We start from the raw sequence: 27861 nt of genomic DNA, 5'->3' as shown, positions 1-27861 counted from the left end.
AGTCACAGAAACGTACACATCTGTCTACAGTAAATGCTTATTATGAGATTCCCATCCTCCATGGGTTACATCTTGACACACTATACGTTTCTATAGAATATCCCCCAAGGCTAATCTATTCTACTTTCACATAACTAATTAATATAAAGTCAAATACCAGTCTCTGAAGGGCTCGGAGAGAAAGCACAAATATTTCTCCATGGTACAAAAAAGAACAAAACAGAATATTAATAGGTAACTTTGCATTAATCAGCCTGCTGCATTTATTATTTCTAATCTTCAAGTAAGAGTACTAACTACTATTTCCAACTTTGGGAAACATCTGGTTTTGGAAATGTTCTGAAATATTCAAATTCCTTACAGCTCCAAGAAATGTTTATATATCCTGTCATTCTTGTCAAAGTTCTAAAAAAAGTTTTTTTTTAAAAAAAATTACCCCCGAGTCCTGAAATGGATCGAAAAACCCCTTAACAACTAGTTCTGGAAGTTGACAAGTACTGAAAGAAGTGACTGTTTCATAAGGGTTACATACCACACATATAAATTAACATGAATCACTTTCAGTTTTGTCCAATTCTTAAGATAAAACAGCTCTGAAATAACACAGTGACTAAATCCTAACCGTGCTGAGCCATACATAGAATGGGATATGGATCATCATAAAAAAATATCAGACTCATCTTTCAATAGTGGTATTACAATATAAGTTATGATCACATATAGAAATAATAGATGAAGGAGATGTTTGCTCATTATTACGTGTCCTGCCTGCTTTCGGATTTAAAAATCAGCCTTCAACTACTATGGCAACATTTAAAATGATAAACAATCATTAACTAATGACTGTACCGAAGAAGATAATTTCCTTTAAACCTTTAATTTCTAGGTAACCATTGTTTTCATTACTTAAAGGGATGACTAGAACAATGTCAGAAATCTAAACACCACAAACCTCTTGAGTGCCTTCTAATTGTTTCTAATCTTACATTTGTCACACAGTCAGCCAGTGGTTTCAGGACATTTTACATTTTAATTAGTTTGCAAACACAATAAAGGGTGCTAATTTGATTTTATAGTTTGAGTAGCACTGTCATATTTGGTCTGTTCAGAGAAAAAGAAAAGCCATGGGTTTAAAACCAAAAGTCCAAAAGACACATCCTTTTTCTTCCCCCAGCACTGGCACATGGTAAAAAATATATATATATATGTGCCTGTGCGTACGTGTGTAAGTCCATATTTGTGTCTATATAAAACTATGTTTATCTCCCTATAGCAATATCTCCATCTATCTCCAGTGAAGCACATTCTGCTTATTGAAAAGTACTGCAGAAAGCAATTCTGAAATTGTCATCTGAGGCTAACATGCAAAATCAAACAAAGAGAGAAAGAAATTATTACCCATTCCAGTCGACAAACATCTGCCTGATTTATATCTGTACTCATGAATGCTACAGCATGTGACTGCACACTACGTCGCTGGAAGTCTCGACTTGGTGTGGATGTCTGTCTTACACAAAATGAACACTAAGAGTATTTGCTCCGTGCTTACAAATCCCCTCCCCCAGCCGCTCCATTACTCATATAAACAGAGATGAGCGACTCGGCGGGAGCGTGGGATGAGCTCCGAGGACTCCAGCGCCGGCTGCCAGACTGCCAGCCCCGGCCACGCCGCCCTGCCTTATTTATAAACCCCGCTCATCCCTCCGCCTTTCACGCCTTCCTGATGCCTGCTTTGTTTTTGCACATGACCTGGATGGGGTGGACAGATCCTTGACCGTGGTGAGCCCCAGCAGTCACACCTTCTTTAAAAACGTGCTGAAGAAAATAGAAATGTTCCCTCGATTTACTACACCCTGGCACACACGTTAAAACGTTAACCTTTGAACGAATGGATCCCCCGACCCGGTCCAACCAACAGCTGGAGAGAGATGTGGTTCGGCTAGGATCAAACACACTTGCATGTGAATTACTTTTTCTTTCTTCCTTTTTTTTTAATAAATAACGAAACTAGTTCAAGGCTCAATGTTTTCCAAACATACTTGTTATCCTGAGTTTTGGCGCCGTACTTTGTATCACACTATAAAGCACTCCTAATGTTTTGCTAAAAGCTTTAAAAGCAAGAAGGCATTTGTTCCTGAATTCCAGGTATATTGAGCTTGCATATGAACACTGTTTGAATTGGAGCCTTCCACGGCAGAACTGGCACAAACCCACCCTGAAATGGGGTATTTGCATTCTCCCCATGGCTCAGGAGCTGCAGCCGGGAAGGTCTGTCGGCAGCGCACACGAGGAGCGTCCCACATGCGGCACTGTACGACTTTAAATCACTTTAAGCCGTTCCAGATCAGACGCACAATTAACAAGAAAGCAGCAATAAGAATTAATACCAGAAGAGAAGGCCCTTGCCTCTAGTATCTACTCCGTAAAAGAAAACATTTGAAACAGTTCCAGTCACACTTGAAACAAAGCCATTAACATTTGCTCCCTAAATCATTACAAACAAATGCATTATTCGAAGATTATTTATATTTCAGCTATATGCATTTTGTTCTCTTGAGCTAGGAAATATGACTAGGACTGAAAGAATAATGTAGAAGTTGCATACTTGTTTTAATTTTGTTCATTTTTGTTTCATTTATGACAAATTCGTGAGCACACTGAAGATTTCTTGAATATGTTATTCCTAATTATTTTAAAGCACTTTTACAAACATGCTGTGGCTTAGTCCCAGTCACTTTTTCTGATGACATTGGATGTTCAGTAGGTACTGGACAGCTAAGTGAATATCCCATGTCCTTTTCTGCTTTCCGGTGGAGAAGGACTTCTGGCATGACTACCTGAGAATATCTGAAACAACTCAATTTCTTCACGATTGTGTATATGGCTTTCAAATTCATTTTCTGAAAGCATTTGTGGCAGCGACACCTGATAACTTGTACGCCTTCCCAGAAGGTGAGAACATAAGCAAAGCAAAGTAAAAAATTGAATAAATAAGTACAGAAAAAAGTTTGCATTTATTTGCCACCTCTTTAGTCTAACTGCCTGAAACAGGAGTATAAAAGATACGACATACTACCAGTTTAAATACTTTCTTTCCTGTGCATTTCATAACATGTTTGCTTTTGCCAATTTGTGGGTTTTTTCCCTTCCTTCCTTTCTGCTTGTTTCCTGATGGATCTGAAAGAGGGGAAAACTCAGCTACTGAAATGTCCACTGAGACCCTTGGTGGGCTGCTGGGAACTTTTTCTGCCTCTACTTAGGTGTGATTCAAAGGACCAATACTAGCACAGCACAGGTGCCTGCCACGCTGGAGGTTTGGGATGCAGACCTGAACACCCCCATGCCTGCAATCAGCCGGTGACAACGCCCTGGGAGAGCAGAGCTGCTGCTCTTCAAGGCAGGCACGCACGGCAGGGCTGTCAGCAGAGACGTACACCTCGTACAATACAAATGGCCCAAACCTCTGAGTTCAGACCTCTGGAAGCGAAAGGGCCTTCATCCACTTGAACCCCACACACGCCTGTGCCTTGCTGACTCAGGGAGCTTCTTCTTGAGATGACAGCTCATCCCAAGTTTGCTAGTCATCACCAAGGGCAAGTTCATGTAGACAATGGCAACGCACAAGAAATTATCGTCCCTGCAAAATCTGTAGGTGCAACAGCAATCTGGAGCCCAGCAGGGAAAGCCACTTCACCAGCTGAGTCCTGGCAAACATTTTGTGTATGACCAGGTAAAACACAGCCAACTGCAAAACACACACAATACAAGCTAACGCTCCTCGTGTTAGGAGAGCAGGAGGAGTGCGTTCCCACCTTGGGCTGGTTATCTTTCCCATACGTGTCACCGTTGTGGCTGCTACCTTTACCCATCACCAGGAGTTCAGAGGCACCATTTCAGCACTCCTTGGATGCTAGTTTTATATCAGCATGTTGCTTCCTCGTTTCCCTGAGCAGCAGATCCAGCTGGTGTCATTTAAACAAACCTGTCCCTCAGAGGCCACCAACCCGGCTGGCTCCGCAATGCAACCGCCACCACTTGCAATGCTGCGTATGACTGCAGAGGATGCTGAGGCTGTAACATGGGGTTTCGCAAGGAATCAAGCAAGAATCCAAGATGAACGAAGATCTAATTCAAGCGCCAGCATTTGTAACCATAAAGAACAAAAGGTGCGATTATTAACCAGTATGCATGTGGTGTGGACTTTGTTTTTCAGCTGACTGCTTGGTGCTAAAAGTCTTGTGCTCCCGATTAAGTGAAAGCATGTGAAATGGATATGTCATGAGCATCAACAGTTACACAAGCCATGATGACAACCATATCGTAACAACTCTTCTCATTGTGGCGTATGTCTTATTGCCATCTTGGCTGTGAATTCTCAGGGAAAAGAAAATTATCTATAGGAATCTGCCCAGAGACAGGAATGTTTTCTTTCCCTCCATGTCTGAAAGGTTGGAGCCCTGATGTTGCCTGGTCCCTGGGTGTTGTCTGGAAACAGGCAGTCACCGCAAATCACACAGAGATTGCTGCTTGCCGTTGGACATGAGGGATCAGTACTTCAGGATCAGTACTTCTCGGAAGACCATGAAACATTAAGTCGTGATTGAGCAGGACACAAGGAGACTGGGCAGAAGGAAAAAGAACAGAGAACAGCTTGTGCCTGTGCCCATGGAGTGAGAGAGGGCGATGGGGAGCCAGAGAGGTCTCGTTTGGAATCACGCACTTCCCACACCTGCCTGGGCCATGGCCGGCCGCCCCACGCTGTGCCAGCCTCCGGCACACTATGGCAGTAGGGTGCAGGAGGCGGCAGCCACAATCCTCCTGCTGAGCTGCTCCTTCCCCTGCACGTGGCTCTCTGGGGCAAGAGGGAGGGGAGGAGTAATGCCCTTGGCTTCTTCGGTTCGGGTAGGGAAAACAGCTTACGCTGGCCACAGGCTTGCTGAGCGCCTTCCCAACACCCCTTGGGCTGCCTAGAAACTCCTTCTCTACCTGCGGGAGAGCAAAAGGAGGAGCACACAGCCATGGTCTTTCTATGATTCTATGAAAGGGAAGGTGAGGTACAGAAGCTGCCACTGCCACCTCTGTGCAAATCCTCACTCACATGCACACCTGCCTTCAAAAAAACCAAAAGCATTTAGTTCCTGATGTAATGTAACTGCCCTCAGTAATCTGAAATGCAGATTTAATCACTCTTCTCTTCTTCCTAGACGGAAGCTTGCACCTTGCCTCCCCCTCCCCAAACTGTGGCTAAGCTCTGCAATGCCAAAACACCAGCCATGCCCTGCGTGTTTTAATTACAAATCGACACACCCGAGAGGTTAAATGCACACCTTGTGTTACGCATCGCACAGGGAGTTAGATTATCTGTAGATGTAGATTAGCACATCTTTGCTGACTAAAATGTACCCCAGGAAGAAGCTGACCTGGTGAGCTGCCTACGGACCACCATAATTGAACAAGGCCAACCCAGAGTCACCTGCAGCAGAGAATAAAAGACCAGGTGTCGGAGATAAGCTCGGTAGCAGGCTCTGACCCACAAAGCAAGAGAGCCATGCAGAAAAGAGAGGAGCTCTGTTTATGAAGCCACAAAACAGCATCATGGCTGAAAAATTACATCATCCCCTCTAGCACTCTCATCAGCCTGTGCAAGCATCAGGATATCGTAGGTAACCAGGAAAGGGCCAGAAGGTGAGGAAGGAGATGGCTACACTGCCACCCACTCAGAAAATTCGAACGGTTGTGGCCACTGCTCTCCTGCCACTACCACCCTCAGCTGCTCAACTTTCAGAGACACTGTCTGCTCAGCAGGACACAGGAAACAGGACCATTTCCATGTCCCGACGCCCTAGTACAACTCCCAGCTCTGGGTTAAACCCAAGAATGGCAAGTTCTATGCACGGGAAAGAGAAGTACCCAAGAATGGGAGCTGCTGAGGTCAGTCATGATTAAACACTACATATGGTGGAAAAGCGTAGGCCACCATAGGAAGACAGTACCTTCACCAGCCACCTTCTTTACCTGCATCCCCAGGAAGGGGAAGTGATCACTGGACTTACCATCTCTGTTACCAAGTCAGCCCACTTGACCCATGTCCATGCCGAGAATGCAATGTACTATGTACACACGGCCACCCCTAGATGCACAAATAAGTCAAGAGACAATGGCTGTGGTTTTGGGGTACCTAACTTTAGCAGGTTAGTTACAACAGAATTATCTCTTCTTTAGGAGTCTGATTACCTTTGGAAGTCCAATGAGTTCAGCTCTCCCCATAACACTGTTCTCTAGATGCACATATTTTGTCTGATGTAAAAGATGTGTTGTTATAGGGAGGGTGTTAAAAAAAAATAGTGGCCTTCACACGGCTGAGGTCAAGCTATGTTGGCACTTTGTCAAAATCAGTGGTGTAGCCAAGAGTTTTTAATGAGCCTGGAATGCATTACCTCATTTGTCATACCTGGATCACTTACTCATGCTGAGTCCAAAATAACCTTGGACCTTGTTGGCTGCTCAACAAACCATGTAAGTAAACAGTACTGTACTCATGCCTAAAACATGTACCTTTTTCTTGCTTGCTCCACATTACTTACTCTAGAGAACATCTAAGCAATTGTAATGCCCATGATCAAAGTTCTTGCCTTTTCCAGGCCTCTCTGATCTGCATAACTATTTCCTGATACGATTTTTGATTCTGGCTTGCTGGTACTCCAGTTTCTAAGAAACACTTCAAAAGTGGGAGAAAAAAGAAAAAAGGGAAAGAAAAGGGAAGGAAGGCCATTGCTGTATTTCGCTGAGAAATGTACTGGGATAGCTGCTCAGCATTGCTAATGCACTTACACTGCCAACCAGATTCTGGCTGCCTGTTGTTTTTGTGACCATGTTTCTGTCCTGTGGAAAGATGAAGGAAAAGGAAGGAACAGCAGCATTTTTGCCAACTGCAAGAGCATGACAACACAAAAAACCCAAGTGAACTTGTAAAAATGTCCGGGGCCATCAGCAAAGAAGGATCAGTGAAGATCTGGGTCTACATTTAGGGTGGGCTTACACAGTCAGGTGAGCTTGAAACATGAGAGGTGGGAGTACACCAGAGGGAGGTAATCACAAAGCTGGGATTAAGGTGGAGCACTGGAAGGTGCAAGAAGTTAGTAACACAGATGTACTGTGGTGCTGGGTTCAGAAGGGAAGTGTGCTCGCACACCTGCTGAATGCATCCACAGTCTCTCCTCCCTGTAGGACACCTCACAGAACACCTCTTCACAGAATCCTTTTGCACTGTGCCAGTCTGTCATACGTCTTCCAGTTTTCACAAACACACACAAAAACTGCGATACCAGAATGCTCGGCCCTAAGCTGCAGAACCGTCAGTATATACAGAACAGACTAGGAGACCTTCCCTCTTAGGCAGGTGGAAACGGCAGGATGTGTCGGATCACGGAGCTATTCATGATTCAGGTGCCAAACAGAAGCTGGAGGTGGCATACGGAGGTGCCTAGCCATCAAGGTCAAGGTAAGAAAAATGTTCCCAGATCTCCAGAAAATCCACGAACTGACCATGCCTGCTGGCAGGTGGCAAATAGCTGGTTGCTGAGGACACCCCTAAAGCAGCCTGGCAAAAGTTAGCTCTTGGCTGAAAAACATGCTTACATGTTGCACCTTTTAAAATGTAATGAATAGAAAGTTAACGGTTTTAATGGTTTTAACACTTACCCCTCTAGGGGGCTTCTGGCATTCTGCAATATCTGAAAGTTAAGAAAAGCATATTGCTATACTTAAGCACGGTCTCAAAAAAACTGTTCAAAGGTTAGTTAATCTCGCATAATATTCTGCAGTCCCAGATGCCTCCTTGATTTCCTCCTCACCTCCATCTCTTTGTTTTCTCTCCTTCACCTCATTCCCTTTTCTGCATCCTGAGTTCAGGATCTTACATTCCATTTATTTTCCTTTCACCCCTCAAAGTTTATTAAAAGCTTCTGCCTCCTGGAAACAGGGTCCGAGAAGGATGGTGTGGGGCATTTATCACCCAGGCACACTGAGCAGGGCTGGTGAAGAGAAGCAAGTTGCAACCAACCCAGTATTGCATCAAAGTGTCAGAAATTAAAGTGGCCAGAAAATAAAGCAAAAGATCAGACTACACTACGAAATACAGACCTTTGTTTGGGAAACAAGAGTATCAACTGAATTTGGGGAAACTCTCTACAGGATCCTAAGTACACCTATGGAAGTCAGTGGTGAGCACCTACCAACAACCAAAGCTCTCGCTGAGCTCTGGAGGTCACACAGCCTCTCCACAAACACATGCTTCTCGCCTACTCAAGCGGCACAGAAAAGAATTTGAATATTAAAACTATTTTTACTAGACTTTTTCCTCAATGCAAATACTTGTTTATTCCTTTCTTTATAACTGAACGTGCCAGACCAGACCGGGAAACTCCAGAGTACAGCAGCGAACAACCTTGCAGGGAACACTAAGGATCCATGCTGCTTTCTAACCCACACAGAGAAAGAGTGGGCTTGTGCAGCCATTTCTGAAAGTTTTGTTTTGGAAATGAGATATCCCACGCTCCATGTGGGGAAAATCAATTTGCTACCTCTCTAAAGAAAACATTCCTCATTTGGAAATAAGTGAAACAGACACTTCCTTGTGTGGATTAATGTGGAGACATATGACTTGCTGCAGACTGTTGTTTTGACCCCCCTCCTGACCAGACAATCTCTGAAAAAAGCAAAAAGGTGGTATTTTTCATGGATTACAGTTCAGACTAGCATTGCTTTTAATAGAAAAGTTAGAGGCATTGCAAATACCAGGTTGGCCAATTATGCCAAAAATTGAATGTTTTTCGTTTCCATGGAAGACGGGGACAGGATTCAGGACAAGGCTTGGAGTCTCGTTTTCTTCATTTCAGCATGGTTGGAAGTTAAAACTTTTGCTTGATCCAGGCTTCTTTATGTCCTGCTGACTAATCTGGGTTTTAAAAAAATGGAAAAGGTTTTGGGTTTTTTTTGACAAAATCCATCCATGTGTTTGAAATTATAAAGTGTGGTAAATTGAAAAGGGAAGCTGAAGACTTCAGAGAAAAATCTTAGCCTAACAAGTATGTGACATTCAAGTAGAACTTAGAGCAAATTAAAATAATAATAATAATAATAATAAAAAATCCAGTGTAGGCCTATTACTGGCTACAGATGACACGATTGTTATTAATGATTCGAAAGGAGGCAGAGGTGTTTGGTAAATATTTGTTCCGTATTTGCAAAGAAGCCAGATGATATGCTTGCAAAAGAATATAATTAAAGCCAGTCAATTGACTTGGTTTTACAGAAACCAGATCTTAAAACAACAAAGACAAAAACCAAACAAAGCACCTTATTTTATGCTTTGAAACTACAAGCTTGGTTAGAGAAAACTAGCTGCACGCGTGGGATTTACCTGCATTTCAGTAAGACAGCTGGTTTAATTCTAGATAACACTTTGATTAAAAAGCAGCACTACATGATTTTATTCAAACATGTATTAAATGGACTAAGAACTAGCTAAATGGTAGAGCTAAAAGCAGGCATCAGTGGGGAATTTCTATCAGATGAAAACACTGCTGGTGGGATTCCACAGGGGTTGCTCTTAGCCTTGCTAATATTCAACATTGTCATCGGCAAAATAAATCTAAGGTCCCTGACAGTAACATTCACACTGACACAAGGACTGGCACAACGCTAACACTGAGTCATACAAACGAGTAATCACGACCACGCAAGCTCTTCAGTACGGCTCCAGCGCGAAACCCGTGAGCAGGGACTGCTGGCCCCGCTGACCAAGCCAAGGGTGGCACTTCACAGGCTGCGCCCCACTGGAAATTCAACATACCCTGGTCGGAAGGTGCTGTGGCCGAAGAGAGGTCTGAATCACTCAAGCTGTGTTTGAGCAAAACTGGCTGAGAAGTGACTTCACCAGGTAATACGAGTGCCTCAAAGGTGAGAAAAAGCTGGGACTCAGAGGCGAGGAGGCATACCCAGGCATGCCTAGGCACTGCAGTCCACATCTATGATCTAATGCCAGGATACGGAGGCATGCGTACGACCAGCTTTCAGAAGACCTTTCAGGAAGAGCCTGAGCCAGACACAAGCACAGTGCAGGAAGAAATGCATGCAATTTGAGGGCCTTTGTCAAGATATCAGACTGGAGCTGGGCATCCTGCCTCAGCCACGGCGAGCGCCGGGCCCAGGCTGCTGCCGGGAGAGCCTCGCCACTGCGGGCGGCTGCAGCAGCCTGGCTGGCTGCACGGAGGAGGCGTCCAGCTGTCTGGCTGTGGTCCTTGCTCAAACAGCTGTTTCCCTTCTCCTTCAGAAAAAAGGTGGTGAACTGGATGAAAGCATTTGCCGGTAATTTTGGCCGATGAGCCACTACTTGGGGTTCATACCAGATTAGATGAGTCAGTGGTTCTTCTGGTGAGAAACCACATGAGTATAGGCTCAAATAGAGTAAAGTACTGTGCTATGCAGGACAAGGAACATGAAGAGCTGTAGCCTTGATTCAGCAAAGTACATGCCTAACTCATAAAGACCTGGAGCATGCAAAGACCTCTGATGACCTCACTGGGGCAATTCATATTTTGAGGCTGAGCCTGCGTTAAGCATTGAACACGACCAAGCCAGCACGACTCTCTCTGTCACTAATGGGAAAGAAGCATTCAAGCCCTGAACAAAGAAATCGTCATATCTCATCACGAACCACCACGTGCTTGGGCAGCATCACAGGATCAGACACGGGTTCATCACGTTTCCCTTTCCCTCAGAAATCTGCAGTCAGTCTCCAGCCTCCAAGCCCTCCACCCCCAAAGGTCACCTCCTGGGAAGCAGCACCCGGTGGACAGGGGCTTCACTTTCTGTAGGAGGCTCACAGCAATACTCAAGAATACTCCGACTTCTCACAATAGTCTGGGTTAAAAAAAAAAAAAGAAAAAAGGAAAAAAGCAAATAGAGGAAGGAGTGAGCAGGCACAAATGGATTATGTAATAGCCAAGACAAAAGCAGCGCAAACACAGCAGCGAGAAGCAAAGATGCACAGCAAACCCACGCAAGTCGGCCTATCTCATCAAAACTCGGCAGAACACCCAAGGTAGACTTCCCATTAGAGGGCTTCAGAAAATAAAAGGCAAATAAGAACACGCAGCAAATCTTAAGGCGACTTTCCTAGCAATATTTCCTTTTCTCTCCAGTAAAAGCCAGCGTTTGTGAAATTGCTCTCTAGCAGAGTCAGCAGTACCCAGTGGAGACGTGACCTACATACCTCCAAAATACAACAGATACATAGCCAGTGATATCCACGTAGATAGGCAGATGAGATGGGCTAATTGACTGGTAAAGGATGGACGCTGTGTATGAATCTCAACAGGCAGAAATTCATGCAAGAAGCATAAAATGGACGGTTTCCTGACACCTTGCTTTTGGGAATGACAACAGCAGGTAGGAAGCTATGATGATCCAGTTGTGCACAATGTGAAAATGACAAAGATATTATTTAAATCTCTTGCATTTCTGATTTGTAACTGATTATTTAAGAAAGAAAAATTTCTTATTTTTTAGTGTAAGAATATTGTAATTTTGTGTCATTTTTTTTCTTTGCAACTGATCATTGCACTGCAAAGTCAGCAAAAATTTGTTAGGCATAACCAACCTGCACGAAGATATTAGTAAAGTGACAGGCAGAAACCAGAGAGTAAGCTCCCCCCTCAATGCCTACATTCAGCTGCCACCACCACGAGGACTACACCACGCGTTAGCTGGAGACAGGAGCGGCAGCAGTAGCCTAAGCCCTGCTCCCGTTCACATCTCTGGGTCATCACCAACTTCACCGGCAGCAGTCGGCAAGGGCCTTGCCAGGCACCCCGTCGCAGCGCACGCAGCTGTAAAGGGGTTCAGGAATAACGCTGCTTCCGCAGAGAGCCCTCGCACCCCTGGGGAGCGGCATGCACCCGACACGGCGCTTTAACGCTGGCGTGCGGAGGTGATGCTGCCCTGCGTTGCCGAGCAGAGGAGGGAATCTGCACTTTTTCACTGGTAAAATACAGCAGTGGTAACTCCAGTAGCTTTGTCAGGCTGTGTACGAGTAGAAACGGAATCTGTATAACCGCCAAAACACCTGAAAAGTGGTGGTTTCAAAGCCCCGATGGTAAGATCATGTGCCTAGGTTTAAACGAGTGGAAATCCTGTGAACTCGGTGCAATCGTCCCAAACATCAACACGAACAGAATTGCACCCATCTCTGCGTTACAGCCCCAGTAAATCTCTAGCACGCGGAAAAATCCAAACGAAACCGAGCTGTATTCATTAATTTATCTGAGCAGGGTAGGGTTTAAGCTAAATATGAAGTCCGTTGTGCAATGTTTTTTCATAGTCAATACCGGTTCTTAGGAAATTATCTGAGTGAATTAAGTGGAGGGATTGTTAAACAATTTACACACTTCCTTGTGTTTCAGATGTCTAATTATAGCCATGTTTGTCTCTCCCCGCAGAACTGTTGTATACCACATGGTATGCATATTTCAGCATCCAGCATTATTAACTCATGACCGACTGTCAGTTGATCATTATCTAACACATGGGGTCTGCAAAAAAAGCCTTATTTGGGCAAAAGCAGGCTTCTGACCCGCTCCCGCTGTATTTTCCCCCAGAAGAACTTCAGTTGGATTACGATTTGCTGTCAATGGAAACTCAGAGGTTACACATCTGAAATCTGCAGACAGGAAAATAAATCCTGACCGGGTTTAAACACTTAGTTGATACTAAAACCATCTCCAGCTTGGTTAGTTTAAAGAAAACTCTCAGTTGCCCTCTAGTGTCACCCGGCTGCCATGCCAGGCAGCCCGCCCGCCGCTCGCTGCAGCCAAGGTCACAAAATTTAACCTGAATTCGTGCGATGAGATTTATTATATGTGTAATATTTCATATAAAAGGGCGAGGGGAGATGCTTTTCCCTCCTGGAAGTTTCAGGGCTTGGGCCCCTGGAAACCCAGAGCTTGCATAATGTTTACCGCTGTAATTGTGGCGCATGACACACGGGTTTTATGAGCGAGAATCTCTGAAATCACTCTGCGCGCTGCACTCCATAAAGTTCATTCATAACTAAAAATAGACTAATGTACAAACTGATTTAGCATTATACTGAAGCTAAGGAACATAGGGAGTCTGCAGAATTCCCTAATATGGAAGAGAAGCTGAGTTTTCAAAAGCAGCAGTTTATTTGTTTCTGAAAATGGACAACATATGTAAAAGATTTAAAATACAGAACCAGGTGTATATATAGCATAGATCTTCATATGTGCCCATTTTCGTTCTATATAAAGACTTTATACAGCCTGAAACTATAAATTTAATAATAGATTACTAAATTAAGTCTGCACAATCACTTCATAAAAAAAAATCATTTCAATTTAAAATACAGCTGTAGGGGTTTGGACAATTTCCTGCATAATAGAGGCCCATCCCTGAAATGTAAATAACACTGGTATTAAAACAAGTCAATCAGGCACATCAGGAAAAAAAAAAAAAAGGTACACGAAAACATAAATGCATTTTCCAGCCTATCCTAAGTAAGGATGCCAAACCTTTATTTTATTCAAATGCTGCTTTGATAAATCACTACTGCTTCAGCTGGCTTTTTCTTTTTCTCTTTTTTTTTTTCCAAATGTCCTGTTTTTCCTAAGAGAAATCCAGGGCTGATTAAGTCTTAACATTTTGAATACACCAAACCGTCACAGGGTTTTGCAATAAGATTTATTCACTTCTTTCCTGTGTAGCATCAGCATTCTTAAAATACTGTTACTATAAAATTAAACAGTGTGCCCTTCAGAAACGCATGACATTGCCTGTTCTGTGTTTTTCAACTTCAATTGTGCAATTTGGAAATGCTCTTCTTTCTCAATGCCTTTTTCCCAAACAAATACCTTTGATAGTTATAAGATTACAAAAACAAGTTAGACACTTTTTTTTTTTTTTTTTGAAACTTACAGGCCACCTGTAATATTACTGACAGATACACAGTAAAAATGACAAACATTACTTTATTTGGTATATATCCTAAGTTAATTATAAGGCTTTCTCTTCTTAATTTGACAAGACTGAAATATCACAAGAAGTACATATGGCAATTCAGAAAATATAATCAGGGAAAAGGCGAAATGAACATTTGAAAAGACAAATGATTTGCAAACGCAGATATTTGTAAGGCACCACCTGAATAGCATTTCCAGTTGCTCTCGCTCTCACAGCACAGCTCACAAGCACAGTAATTGCCCTTTCTACCCCAAAGCGTTGCTCCTGTTGCTGACAGAAGGTTTTCGCCTCCTGCCATCACCCAGTGATGCTGTGGGGCACTGTGAAGAGGAGACAGGGGGGCAGCCGGGCAAGGAAGCAGCACGGGAGGTGCCAGGACCCCCTGTCCAGGGACCCCGACCCAGTGGCTCCAGCCCCACGTGCCACCCCAGCACCCCCACTCTTCAGGGGAAGGCTGTCTCTCAGCTTCCACCCAAGCCAGGGCCCCAAAATACTGAAACTGCAACTGAAATAATAAAGGTGGCATGACAGTCCTATTTGACAGGGCTTGGTTAGGGCTATGCTATTTGCTCTACGCTCCTACTGACCGAGCCCTGGCTCTCAAGTCGCGGGAAGCTCGTAGGCTTTCCAAGCCCAGCTCCCAAGCCAGAGGGACGTAATAAACCCAGCAGTGGGGAGCAGGGGCCGGGGAGTGATTTTCCTACCCACCTGTAAAAGGCCACTGCAATAGGGACGCGACTGGTTGCCGAGCCCAGCGTCACCCGGCTGCGTGGGCGCCCACCTGCTCCCAGACCCGTATCTCGGGGGAAAGGTGGGACCCCGGCAAGCCACCGTCCCCCTTGCCTGCAGACCGGTCTCTTGGGCGCCCACCTGCTCCCAGACCCGTATCTCGGGGGAAAGGTGGGACCCCGGCAAGCCACCGTCCCCCTTGCCTGCAGACCGGTCTCTTGGGCTGTGCCTTTCTTTAGTTCTGCACAATACCTGATGTTGTACTCTGTGGGATTAGGCTGCTGGAAGACTGTGGGAGGTTCAGAAAGCTCAAAAAAATTCTTTTCTCTGCCTCATGAAATACGCAGCAAGAATTTTATTGACTAATCCTGGTCAGTCCCCTCCTCCTGATAGCATCTGGAAGAGCTTTCAAATTGCATGGGAATCCTTACCCTCATTTCCAATAAAGGGATTGCTCCACTCCCAGATTCACCCACTCTGCCTGCTGCCGGATCTAGGTTTTTCCTAGAAGCCTCCCCGCCAGCCATGACCTGATGCTGCTTTGTTTAGGAAACCTGACAAAGTGACATGAGCAGCCAAGCCCTCTGTATATCTAATTTTAAACAGACAAAAGTAGCACCAAGACAAATTAGCACCTCTCCTGGATTTCCAAGTACACTATTAAGTAGACTTGGACTTCAACTAAGGTGAGTATGAAGATTCATTGTCCCAAGAGATAAATATTGACTGAGGAAAAGCAAAGGTCAAATTGGTCAATATTTACTCAAGAAACTCTAAATCTTGATGCAGTGTAATGTACACTCTGAATGTCTTCATGTGCTACCTCTGGAGATCTTTTCATTATGACTAAAGATTTCAAAAGTATAATCTTCTCCCCTCTAAAATTCATATTAAAAAAAAAAAAACCTCAGACACTCCTACTGCACACAGGAAGTTTTCTGTGCCAATGGCCTCAGCAAAAGGAGATGTGTTGATTTGCAAATCCTATCTGCCCAGTCTGCATGCCAAAACTCAGTAGCCCTGACCTCTGAAGACGTGAACAATAAAAACTTTCTGACTCATCACATGACAGTATTTCAGACTACCATGAACAGATTTCTTCTTTGGTAAGGATTAATGCACTCCCTTCTGCCTCCATCTCAAATATCTGTAAATTAAGGCTGAAATTTTATCTCAGGCTTCTATTTCACATAAGGAATTACTTTGAGACAATGTCAATCAAGAGCTTTGGGGGAGTTATAGTCCTATTATTTACTGTGGCAAGTATATTAGTCCTATTATTTATCTAAGGTTTCAAGCTTACTGCCTGATTTCTGAAGGTCTTCTACGGACTCTTCTTTCCACAGAACAGCACTGTTGAAAACAAAAATTCCAGGAAATTTATAAAGGCTGATATTTTCTGAAGATGCATGAAGAAGGAAGACACACGAATCCTCTGATGTTTCAATGAGGTTATTCCCCAAATCCCTCTTGGCACCTTCACACTCAATGACCAGGAAGGTCCCAACCCTCCTACTCCTCTGTTCATTCAAATGGTCTAGCATGGCGGGTGAACTCCTATTTCTGACCTTTTTCTTCACTAAACAGTCAAACACAGCACAGATTTGTTGCAATCACCATGGAGATCAGTTGGTTTCAAATTAGGCACAAACTGTTTGTTTCCTTTGCTATTTTTATTGTGTTTTGAGCCTATTATGCTCCTCCCACCCTGCCCTTTCTCTATCTTTACTGGCAAATGAGAAAATCTTGCTTTACTGGGAAGTCAAATCCTAGCCACAGCCTCTCCTGAACTCAGTGGGGAATGGCGGTGGTCCTCCCTTCTCAATTGCCTTCCCTTGCTGGTTGACAACCAAAAAGTCTAAACAAGGTCAGACTCCACAGACGAGATGACACAGAACATGCAAATGAAGTCCCTGTTAGCTGGAAGAAAAATGGGAGCCCTGCTTTATGCAATTTCACAGTTAGGCCTACTAGAGATGGAAGAATTAATTTACTCTCCACAAGAGGGAATAATAGGTAGGCTTCAGTCTTACATCTGCAACGGCATGAATGAACCACCAAGGGCTGCCACAAGAGAAATGGCATTATCCTGGCGTAACAAAGAGGGACCAGGATGGGGACGGGGATGGGACCGTACGGTGAAGGGGGGCAAAAGGAGAGCGCCTGGCTCAAGGAACTGAGGAACAGGAGGACTGAAGCAATGGGGAGTGGGGGAAGCCGGAGTTCTGGGCTGTTTGGATTACCCACAGAAAGCAAATAAATCCAGCACCATGAAGCCAGGTGCAAGTGTCACTCCTCCACTGGGCGACACCTGGGCTACTACAGCCAGAGGCTACTGGGCACCCTCTCACCGTGGAAAGGCTGTCCTGCACCACCGAAAGCATGGGGAAGTATTTGACTCCTAAAGACGTGAATTCTCTAACAGAAGTTCCTTTGGAGGTGCAGAAAAAGACACAAGGACCAATAGTGCTGAGTGTAGGTTTCCCACAGCCCAAGTCAATGGGCTCCCTGTGCCAAAAATGCAGCAGGCTGGGATCTGACAGTCCCAAAGATGCATATGCCAAATGCAAGTCTCTTTCCACAGTTCTGTGACAGGTACATCGCTTCCTTTAAAACAGCATCAAATCTCCACTAAAACATGCCCCTGCTTCTGGAATCATACACAATCCATAATGTGGAACTTAAGTTTAACTTCAAAGACCAATTAAAAAAAAAAAAAATCAATGAAGTGCTTTTATGAAACAGGAGATTGATCTGCTGCTTAAAACTTCCAGTAATGTAATATTTTAGAACTTTAATAAATAATGCTTTTATCTTGATTGCAAAATAATACCCTGCCATGAAAACGCAGAGCAGAGGTAGGAAACTGTTCAACAAGAATTAAAATGTCACACTTTGCACAGAACGGAGCATTACAATTATTGGTGAAACACATTTTTCAAACTTCTTAACACAAAATTAACAATTACATACCTCACTTAATTCTGTAAGTGCATATCTCTCAAAGTACCCATTAGCTAACCAGGCCTAGTTCAGTTTTAATATACATGCAGGCTTTGCAGCACAGAGGGGATGTAACTATGCGAGCGCTGGCACAGTAAACCCTGAAATGGCAAGTGCTATTAAATTGAGATGCAATCACGTTGAAAGGGAAACATTAACAAACAGCAGACAATTGAGAAGAAAATACAGGGCGCTTGTGTTCTAATACATGTGCTTCAAAACCTTATATAACTATTCATTGTCTAGTTCATCTGGCCAGGGGCCCAGTTTGCTCTATGCTATGCTATACTAATTTTATAATAATAAACTGTTACACAAGCTTTATGCAGTCATGCATATGAAGAGGTTGTGGAAGACATTACATTTGATTATCTTTCTAGCAAAGACACCATCTTGAAATTAAACATAGCCTGATAGAAGTATATATGAGTTTAAGAAAAAAAAAAGAAAAAGAAAACAAATGTGAGTATATCACTAAAAACAAAAAAAAGAAAAAAAAAATCCTTTCAAAAGGGCTCTTTTCCTCCTCCAAGTATCACCTTTACATTATACATGACAGATGAATACCACTAATCCCATAATACAATGCAAGAATCTGCATGTTCCTGGACTATGTTCGTTTGAAGACAATCAGTGATTTTTGGAAATGCATACTTTTTTCTTCTCTTTCCTTTTTTTTTTTTAAATACACCTTCTTTTTGTAAAAACAAGGCAAAATGGTTTACAAAGCCAAAAGGAATGCGTCAAATAGCTGGGGTTTAAAAACCCTTTATGTTATTTGTTGCTTTAGCATGAACCAACATGAACCACTGAGATGCTTCAGCTAAGATTTATCTGTACCACAAAACATTTTGTAGGATAGCAGTTGGAAAACATGGGGATGAGAGAGACAGGGCACAAAAGCATATACAGTATGAACCAGATGCGATCCAGAAAAGTCATTTCATATTCCACATTTGTCTATGGAATTGTCTGAGAATTTTCTGCTGAACATTATTTCCAGGTTTATCACAGCGGTTCAAAACTGGCTATATTTAGTCACCAACCAGTGCCAGAAAGCACTACCAGACTATAGGATCATGGCATATTTTAAGTTTGATATCTCATCAACCATCAGGGCCAGAAATAAATGCTTTTTATAATCAGAAAGAGTGAAAGCCTCAGACCTCCAAGATACATAAGGGATTTTTTTCAGCTCTAAGTCACCAGATATCAACCTCAAAAATCACATTATTCTGAATACCATTGTGTGTCTGCTACTTCCCGACCACCTCCGACATATTTTGATTTCAACATTTTAACATCTAATCAAAAAAACCCCACTAAAGCTCGTGAACCAATGTTTTATGTGGGGCCCCTGAGGCACTTCCACATGCAAATACCACCACCACATACCAAAAGCAAAGAGTCAGCAGTCAAGTGGCGCTGAAGTCAATGGGTGTAGGAGCAAACCCCAAAAAGCTTTAATGCCAGATTCTGATCTAAATCACATCACTGTCAATCCCAAGTAATTGACTCCTGTGGATTTACATGAGTGGAAAGGAGATCATAATCTTGCTCTTAACCTTTACCTTTGAAGTAGAGATGGTCATAAATCCAATTTTTCTATCCGACAGGAAAATGTCAGAATTTCACCGTTTACTTCAAAAATTGGGGCAGGCAGTCAAAAAAGTTCTGAGCAACACTAATGGGCAACTATCAGGCTCTTTCATTTTCATGTGTCTAATGAAAAGAAATCAACTGAAAACACTTCTAGAGATCAAAACTCTTTTGTCTCAAATGGTTTTTACATTAAAGTGTGTCCCACTGAACTGTGGGTCCCAGGGCCCTGTGCTCCTGCGCTCCGCCGTGTCGAGCACTGAGTGCTGAGCGCCCTGAGCTGCTGCCATGGTACAACCACCGGGGAGACCGTGGAGCAGCACCAGACCGCATCTGGAGAAAGGGACGGGCACAGACGTGGCCACACTAGCACCGCCGTGGCAGAGTTGTCCCCAAGAGTATGTCAACCCAGCATGATAAAAGTTCAGTCCTTCCAACCCTAGGCCAAACATTTCATTTCCACCTTTCTGATGGGGGAAAAAAAAAGGCGGCGGGGGACAGAAGACCAAAATCCAAACAGACACATAGTGGCTGTGGGCTGATACTGCGGAAAAGATTTCCATTTCATTCAAATGGCGTCTTCCAGTGACCAAAAAAAGCATCAAGGACTTGAGTCAGAAGAGTGAGAAAACCTACTGTGAGGTAGAAGTTATGCCAAAATTAAAATGCAAAATGAGAAGAAGTGGGAACCAGGTGGCAATGCAAGAGAAGGGCTGGAGCCAAGCCCCACACAAGGCGTTTGTCTGGCACTTAGACCCATGCCTGGAAATCTCCACCGAAGGAAGTGGGAACTTCACCTGTTCTCTAGCTGCAGGTGGAATACAACACAAGGTGGCAAAACTTTCCTCAGCCATTAAGGAAATAATTTAACCACTGTTACATTGTTTTGGTCTAGGCTCCCAAAACTAAGAAAGCCCAACCAACTGCAACCTCCTGCAACTGCTTCTGGCCGCACACCTCGTCCCATCTCTGCGTCTGACTGATGTGCAAGTTGGAGCTCACATTTGCTGCTTCGGGATTGTCCAATTTTCATGGATATTCATGCTTAGACCCAAACAATCAGCACAGCCCTGGTGCCTTCTCCAGCTCACCTGAAATGGGAGCTGATGTTTCTGCTCATTCATCTCTGCTTCCTTTGCTCTCACGAATATGTCTGATGGTTGCTAGGCAACTATTGTTGAATACATGCATGAGGCATTAATTGTCTGAGCACTTTAAAAGAGGAAAATTCTTTAAAACTGAGGACATTGCCATACCAAAAATAGGATATTTCCTTTATGAAGGGCAACTTTCGTGGCTGGGAATGTTGATGGCTGCAGCATGTCAGAGGCTAGATGAGTCACTGAGATTACTCACATGCAGCGCAGCACCAAAGAAGTGTCTTAGGAGACCTGACTTTATTATGAAGTTTTATTTTAAATGAAGTGCTTCAGATCTAGTTTTATCTTCTGACTGCTGTCATTGGGATATCACGGTCCACATTTTCATGAAATTAATGGCGTTGGGTCCAGCCGCTGTTACAGTGTCAGAACTTACCGAGTGTATCAATTCATTACCTTCTAAACCCAAAATGCCACCAGCAAGTACTCCTCTTTGCTCCACTTCAAAGAGATACTGTAGGCTCACTGCTGATCCTAAGTGCTCTGTGCTCCTTACCCATAAATGTGGATTTCATTTTATAGGGTCTTTTTTTCCAAAATACATTCCAATGTCATGATCAAGCTCTAAAGACAGTAAACACAGACTTCCATAAATTGACTTAAACTTCTAAACTAAACAACTACAAGGATTTGCAGCTAGGTAATTTTTGGTTTTTTTTTGTTTTATAACAAACCCATCTCTACCATAACTAAACATTCACAATGTACATGTATTCATCTTAATTACAGGCTGCCTTTCAAAACAACCAACACCAAAAAAACCCTGAAGAACCATCATTTTTTGGCAAATCAGTCAAATGATTATGGTTCATTGCAAAATCGGGATGCTATAAAAGAACGAGGGCAACTATACTGCTAATTTTGAACATGGTATTCTGAGCTACAAGCTGCTAAAGACCCTGGGAATAATCTTTTCCCTGTTTTTCAAACTTGTGCTCTACCTCTATGAAAGTATGTAACGGGACACCGGCTCATCTCAGCAAAGTTCAGCTGAGGTTTGTAAGATGAAGTGACTTATTTAATCAACGAAGTGGGAAGTAGAATCATCAACACCTACTTAAAGTAAACATGCCACCCCACAGCAAAGAGCCGTTTTCACTGCGAGTTTAACTTCTTCTACTACAGTTGCAAATCCAGAGTGAAACACAGGAGGGTGATGACAGAGCTGGAAGGTCGCACAGTACCTCTCTGTTGAAGCAGCAGCAGCGTCTGCGAATGTCACCCACGTTAGCAGGATGATCACCATTACCTTTTTCACATATTCTCTTACTCTTTTCTGTGGGCTGAAACTGCTGATTTTAAATAAATTCCTCCCCTTCTATTAGTCACTTGTTGCTAACACCTGCTTTTTAATTAACACGCTCCTTAAAGCTATTACACAAAAAGGTAAGGTGACTGGAGGCTTCTGTGAAGGACTCATCAGGGAAGACTCATGAAGTTGGTACAGTAAGTCTGTAGATGATCTTGCAGCGTGTTGCTGCACATTTAAATTAGATGCTGTTGAGTTACATTTTCCATACTTCAGCTGAGGAGACAGCCCTTTGTAGAAGTAATTGAAGTGGCCTAAAATGGACCATATCCAACTCTCCCTGAGCTGATCTCCCCAACAGAGAACAGGCAAGGGACTGGTGAGCCCCCCGAGACCAGAGCAGAGGAGCATGCTGCCCGGTCAGTGCTCCGAGACAGGCAACTGCTCATGGTGAATGGAGACTGGTAAGGAGAACAAACAGGACATGGGATATCAACAGCCACCAAGCCGGACCAGCGAAGACACTGGCATTTAGCTCCTAACGCACCAGCTTCCTGTGCAACCCTGTTCCTTAGCCTCTGGTCCACAGAGCAGATGCAAAGCTCTGCCTTGTCTACTTAAAGAGTGTAAGCAAATTTTAGGAAGGTTTGTTTTATTGTATAATGGACACAAAATCCAGCACAATCTAGCCTTTACTGGCCCAGATGCTACAAATTACATATATTAATACAGTAACAGTTTTTAAAGCCAGAACAAATTAGTAGGATATTAGCACCTTGTTTACTTTCTGCAAATACTGCCTATGCAATGTCAGAGTGACCACTGGATGAAGACAGCATCTCTTCCTTGAGTAGGGATCATGTCTTTTGGAAGGCAGTCGTGATTTAAAAGATCCAAGTAATAAAGAATCTATGTTACTCCTAGCGAAGTTGTTCCCATGGTTAATTACCCCTTGCTGCTAGATAATTGTGCCTTAGTTTCAGCATTAATTTATCTGCTTCCACTTTGAAGCACGGGGTCCTGCTATGCGTCTGTTTGCCGAATTAGAGAGGCCTCTACCGTCACAGGTGTTCTCCTCAAGGACATACTAACAGACTGCAATCATGTCCCTTCTTAGTCTTCTCCTCCATGCACGAAGGGGATTGATATTCTTCAGTCCTTCACTTGATGGGTATCAGAATTGGGCACAAAGCTGAAAGTGGGGAAAAATCTCTCTAATAAAGTCTTCCTGCTCTTCCATGTTCCTCTGCAGCCCACAGTTCAGAATAATACATTTGAGTATTAGTAGCACAGTTATCCCACCACATTGTACCACCCTTTTTGCAGAAAGCCATCATCATTTGACTGACTTACCAAAAACGTTAGCTCTTAGGGGGTTTGATAATGATTTTGTCTAGCGTTATATGCAGCAGTAGTTAACACCTCTCTCTTCGCTATTCCCCTGCTTATTCATCTAAGAAACAGGTTTGCTCTCCTACTCTAGTCAATTGGTTATCTGTCATTACCCTGAAGTAATTTATGGCATTAAGACCAACACAGCAGCCCTGAGGCACAAGGAAATGCTTGTCTGATCACTAAAAGACCAAGATAGAGCTATATGTAACACCAAGGCCCAAACTTCAGCTGAAATGTAAACTCTCGCTGCTTCACTGGCCTTTGGCCCATAATGGACAATAAAGGAATTAAAAAAGATTACAAATTCCTAAATGCCAATGATAAACCTACAAAAAAAGCAACACTTTTTTTTTTTTTTTAAATTTGCCTTCATATTCAATACTTATGCATAAAAACAAGGTCCTATGAAGAGAATACTAGCATCCACTGGCTATCACTGGATGCTCACACGGTAACGCACTGGTACCTTCTCCACTGGACACAAGCAAAAAGGGATTGCTGAGGTCTCTTTATCTGTTTGCGTAAATGATAAACTAATTCATGTATTGTTCGTGATCTGTCTGATTAGGTTTACGAAGATGCTGACAGGTAATGAGAACTCACTCAAACAGCACTAGTGTCAACAGAGGGGGAAAAAAACTCCTCTGGATCAACCTTAATGCCCTCACTTGATTTCAGAGAGAGAAAACTATAGCAAGAATTTTAATGCCCTGTTTTGCCTCTTTGGCAATTTGATTTAAAAACAAATTCACAAAAACCCAGCCACGTGGAATTTAAATTCTGCAGAAGTCTAAGCCACCAGTAATTACTACTGCAGTGTTTAAAATTTTAAAAGAAAACAAACCCAAACCTGAACAAAACACTATTTTTCAATTAATTTTCCTCCTCTGATTTCTCTCCACATTGCATCATCTCCCAATTACTGTGATTTTGCTGAGTGTGCCAGTTTCTTAAAGACACAGCTATAAAATGTATGGACTAATTGTTGAGCAGAACTGAAGAGCTATTAAAACTGCAATAGTACAGCACTTCCAATGGTAGTCTATTATTTCTACATGATTGGTTTTGTACAGTCCAACTCATGCAGTGAAACTTAGATAAATTAACTCCTTCATTTTGACATAAACATCAAAGGGAGAATTAAAGGAGAATGAACATTATTTTCTGCTGCTATTTTAGACATACTGTTCATAACACCCATGCATGTTCCTGGAAAGTTACAAATTATTTAAACTGAGAAAGCCATTTGCTGTTTTATCAAGTCTGTAGTACATAAAATTTGGCTCCAGAATGATCTCATTTTTCCCATTTCATGTTTCCCTGTCATCTACATGGTAGAGCATGTTTACAGAACTTTATAACTATAATATACAATTCAGTCATTTCTAAACAGCTCTATAATAGTAAGTCTGAAATGTACACATTTTAAAGATTACTTAGTGAACACCAAACCCCTTCCCAGCTGTTTTAAATTTTGAATTTCCCAATAAATGAATAACATACTAAAAAAGCAAACAAGATCTGACATTATTTAGTCTAAGTTTCTAAGATGGCATAACATCTGCAGCTAAACACAATTTTGAATAACTATATTAACTAGAGCAGTATTCTATTATTCATAGCTCATTTTCCTTACAGACTAGGGGATTAAATGTGGTGTTCAAACATTTCAAACATTTCTTTTAATTGTTTAGTCCTTCCAACAGCCAAACTGCAGCAAAAAGGGGGGGAACAAAAAATCTTCACTCATATCTCTTATATATATTCATGTGACCAACCCATGATCTCAGTTAAGTGCCACAACTGTTCATTAACACACATCAGAGCCCCCGAGTCAGCACTGCGAGCTTTGAAACCATGCCAGAAGCAGGGGCTCAACAAATGGCCCTTTGACCTTTTCACTACTAACTTCAATCTTGATTAAAATCTCTAAGATGTCAGCTCTGTCTCCCTCTTTTACCATCTTTTATCTGCTCCCGAAATACCTAATATTCATTCATTAAACGGAAAAGTTTGCTACATTCTTACGTAATGATAGATTCCCCTTTCACTTGCAATCGGCTTGTGAAATGCCTTTGATTAAAAAAGAGAACGAAATGCCCCCTCCCCCTGCCAAACAACTCTAAATTCAGATCGCTCACTCATTTCCAGGGAAATCAAGCATGCTGCCTAATATTAAAAAATCTCGTGGCATCCAGGCAAGTTTAGCTCCATTTTATGCTCCTCTTATTAAATTCCAACTTAGCAACACACAAAATGCTCACCCTGCTCTTTGCTTGCTTTTTTAATTTCACGTTTGCCTCTTCACATCTTCAGCCTGAGCATTTGTAGGGGGATAGAGACTGATTTTTTTGCCCAGCAGGGTTTCCGTTCCCTACAATAGAGTCACCAAAACCAGCAGTCCCATGGAGTAAAATGTAACTAGAGACAAATAGAGGCTTTGATCATTTTTATCGTGCTCAAACATCGACTGGGGGGGGAGAGAAATCGTGCTTCCCCCCCCCCCCCCCCCCCCAAAGTTCACATGAGTCATTTATGTGTTTTCATTCTTTGTAAACCTTCTGGCACACCCTATATGCTTCATTTCTTGCTTTAAATAAGTAAGTACTGGAAAATATGCATAGTATTTGGAACCAAGGGGAATGACATATTAATTCAAAGTTTGCTTTGTGTAAGTTTGCATTTTCCAGATTTGAAATGAAACTTCAAGGAAACCTAAAACTCGCCTGCAATCTTTAATTTATAACCCCCTTCACCCACGGATTATCTAGAAGGTATAAGCTATTCATTTAAGTGGCACAGTGAAGTATCATCATTAGGTGGCTTAGTTGCCTGGGATACTACTATCAGCCTGACCAGTAGGGAACCTGGGAAGCGTGAGCTCCAAAGGGGGGAAAAGTAAACAAAGTAATGAGTAACAGTTACAGCTCCTTAAAATGTGTACATTAACCTCAGTATTGGGAAACTATTTGCTTTTTAGAGGCAGCACCCTCTGATTGAAATAATGACAAGTATTTTGGAAATTCCATCCCAAGCTGAAATGAAATTACTCAAGTGCACTCCGGGAGAACAAAGCTTTTTAGTATACCTTCAAATGAACTCAGGTAAGTTTACAAATGGCCTGTACCTAAAAGACCATTAACTAAAATTACATTTGTTTTTATTGAAAGACAGCCTCAAGTGCTGACATGTAATATATGACATGTGATACATAATAATACTCTTAAACCAGTTCTGACATAATATCTCCCAAGGCATAATAACCACAAATGACTGCTTTAGTTAAGAACTAGCCAGGAGCAAAATAGATCCATGTAAAAGTAGCTTTAACCATAAATACCTCAACAATATTTTATGTCACTTTGTAAAAAAGTTAAAGGAGTCCCATAATAATTAACAACAAAAACTTCATGTTCTTTACTATTGTATGGTGGTTGTGAAAGGTTATTTCATAGTCCCGCAGCTGCCAATGCTGTAAATTATGCAGGCACCAAGAAGCATTAAGGAGAAATAATAGCAATTTAAACTAAGGCTGACGTAATTCATGATAAACAGTCATTGGAAAATATTACAATGTTGTCTTTTTTGAGTGGGTTTAATCAGAAGAATGTGACCATATTCTGACATAAACCACTTCTCTTTTCCATTGTACGGGCGCGGGAACGGGGGCCCTTCCCTGTCCGCAAAGGTCTCCCCTGCTCCCAGCCACCGCTGAGCCCCGGCACCTTGGGGACGCTGCTCGCGAGGCTTAGGACACCGGTGGACCGAAAGCTCGAGGGTCTGGGCAGGCCCAGTGGTCCAAGGAGAGGCACCGAAACCAGGGGAACAGACAAACGAGGATGCCCTAAAGAAAGCATACTGCAAATAAAAAAAAAGATGGCTCCAGAAATGAAAACATGTATGATGGACGTGGCCCGCACTCATGATGAACGCAGCTTGCCTTACTGTTCGCTATGATGACAAAAAGTGATTTTGATAGCTGAATCATAAAACTAGCCATTGAGAGGAAATCTTATATAGAACAAATTAGTCATTTATGGCTACAATCATTTAGTAAACGGACACCAATAAAACGGACGTGCGTAATAGATGACAAAACCCATGTTACATTTATCAGGCACAGAAGACCATGTTGCTCACTCGCTGGCCCTTCGTTTGCTGGAACTACACATCAATTCTCTGCCACACTCTAGCTAAGGAAACATGTAAACCCCACAATACCATCAGGTATTCGCTATTTAATTAGAAATTAAAAAGGAGAAGAAGTTGACAGCGCCAGACTAGAAGTGGTACAGCCCCGCTCGCAGCTCTGCCACGGGCACTTGCAGGAGGGAGGGTCTCCCACCTCCCACCCCGCGAGAGCCCCAAAAGCGGGGGCTGCCCCAGCAGAGAGGCCGCACCGGCCACCCCGCGGTTCACAGCCCCGAGGCTTCCCGGAGCAGCCGGCTCGCGGCCACGTGCGGCCCAGGAACACCACAGGCATGCAGCCCCTCTCCCTCCCAAACTGCTACCCAAGGGCACCCAAAGAAGTCAGGAGCCGCACCAACTTCCCAAGCGCCCTCACCACGGGAGCCGCGCTCTCGAAGTGGCAGCGGCCGGCCGCTGCGAGCTTCTTGGGCAGCCACCCCAGCACCCCGTGCAGGACAGACGGCCACCGCCAGCCCGGCTGAGAAGTGATGCTGGAGG

General features: G+C 43.1%; 1 protein-coding gene across 3 annotated transcripts in view; it reads right to left on the bottom strand.

Annotated features, from left to right (window-relative positions):
• ARID5B (AT-rich interaction domain 5B) overlaps nucleotides 1-27861 on the bottom strand; it is a 120719-nt gene that overhangs the window by 36351 nt on the left and 56507 nt on the right. The gene's annotated exons all lie outside the window — the stretch shown is intronic.

This window comes from Pelecanus crispus, chromosome 10 (genome assembly GCF_030463565.1).
Source record: "Pelecanus crispus isolate bPelCri1 chromosome 10, bPelCri1.pri, whole genome shotgun sequence".
NCBI lineage: Eukaryota > Metazoa > Chordata > Aves > Pelecaniformes > Pelecanidae > Pelecanus > Pelecanus crispus.
The sequence above is the reverse complement of the archived record's forward strand: the minus strand, read 5'-3'. Positions and strand labels throughout refer to the sequence as shown.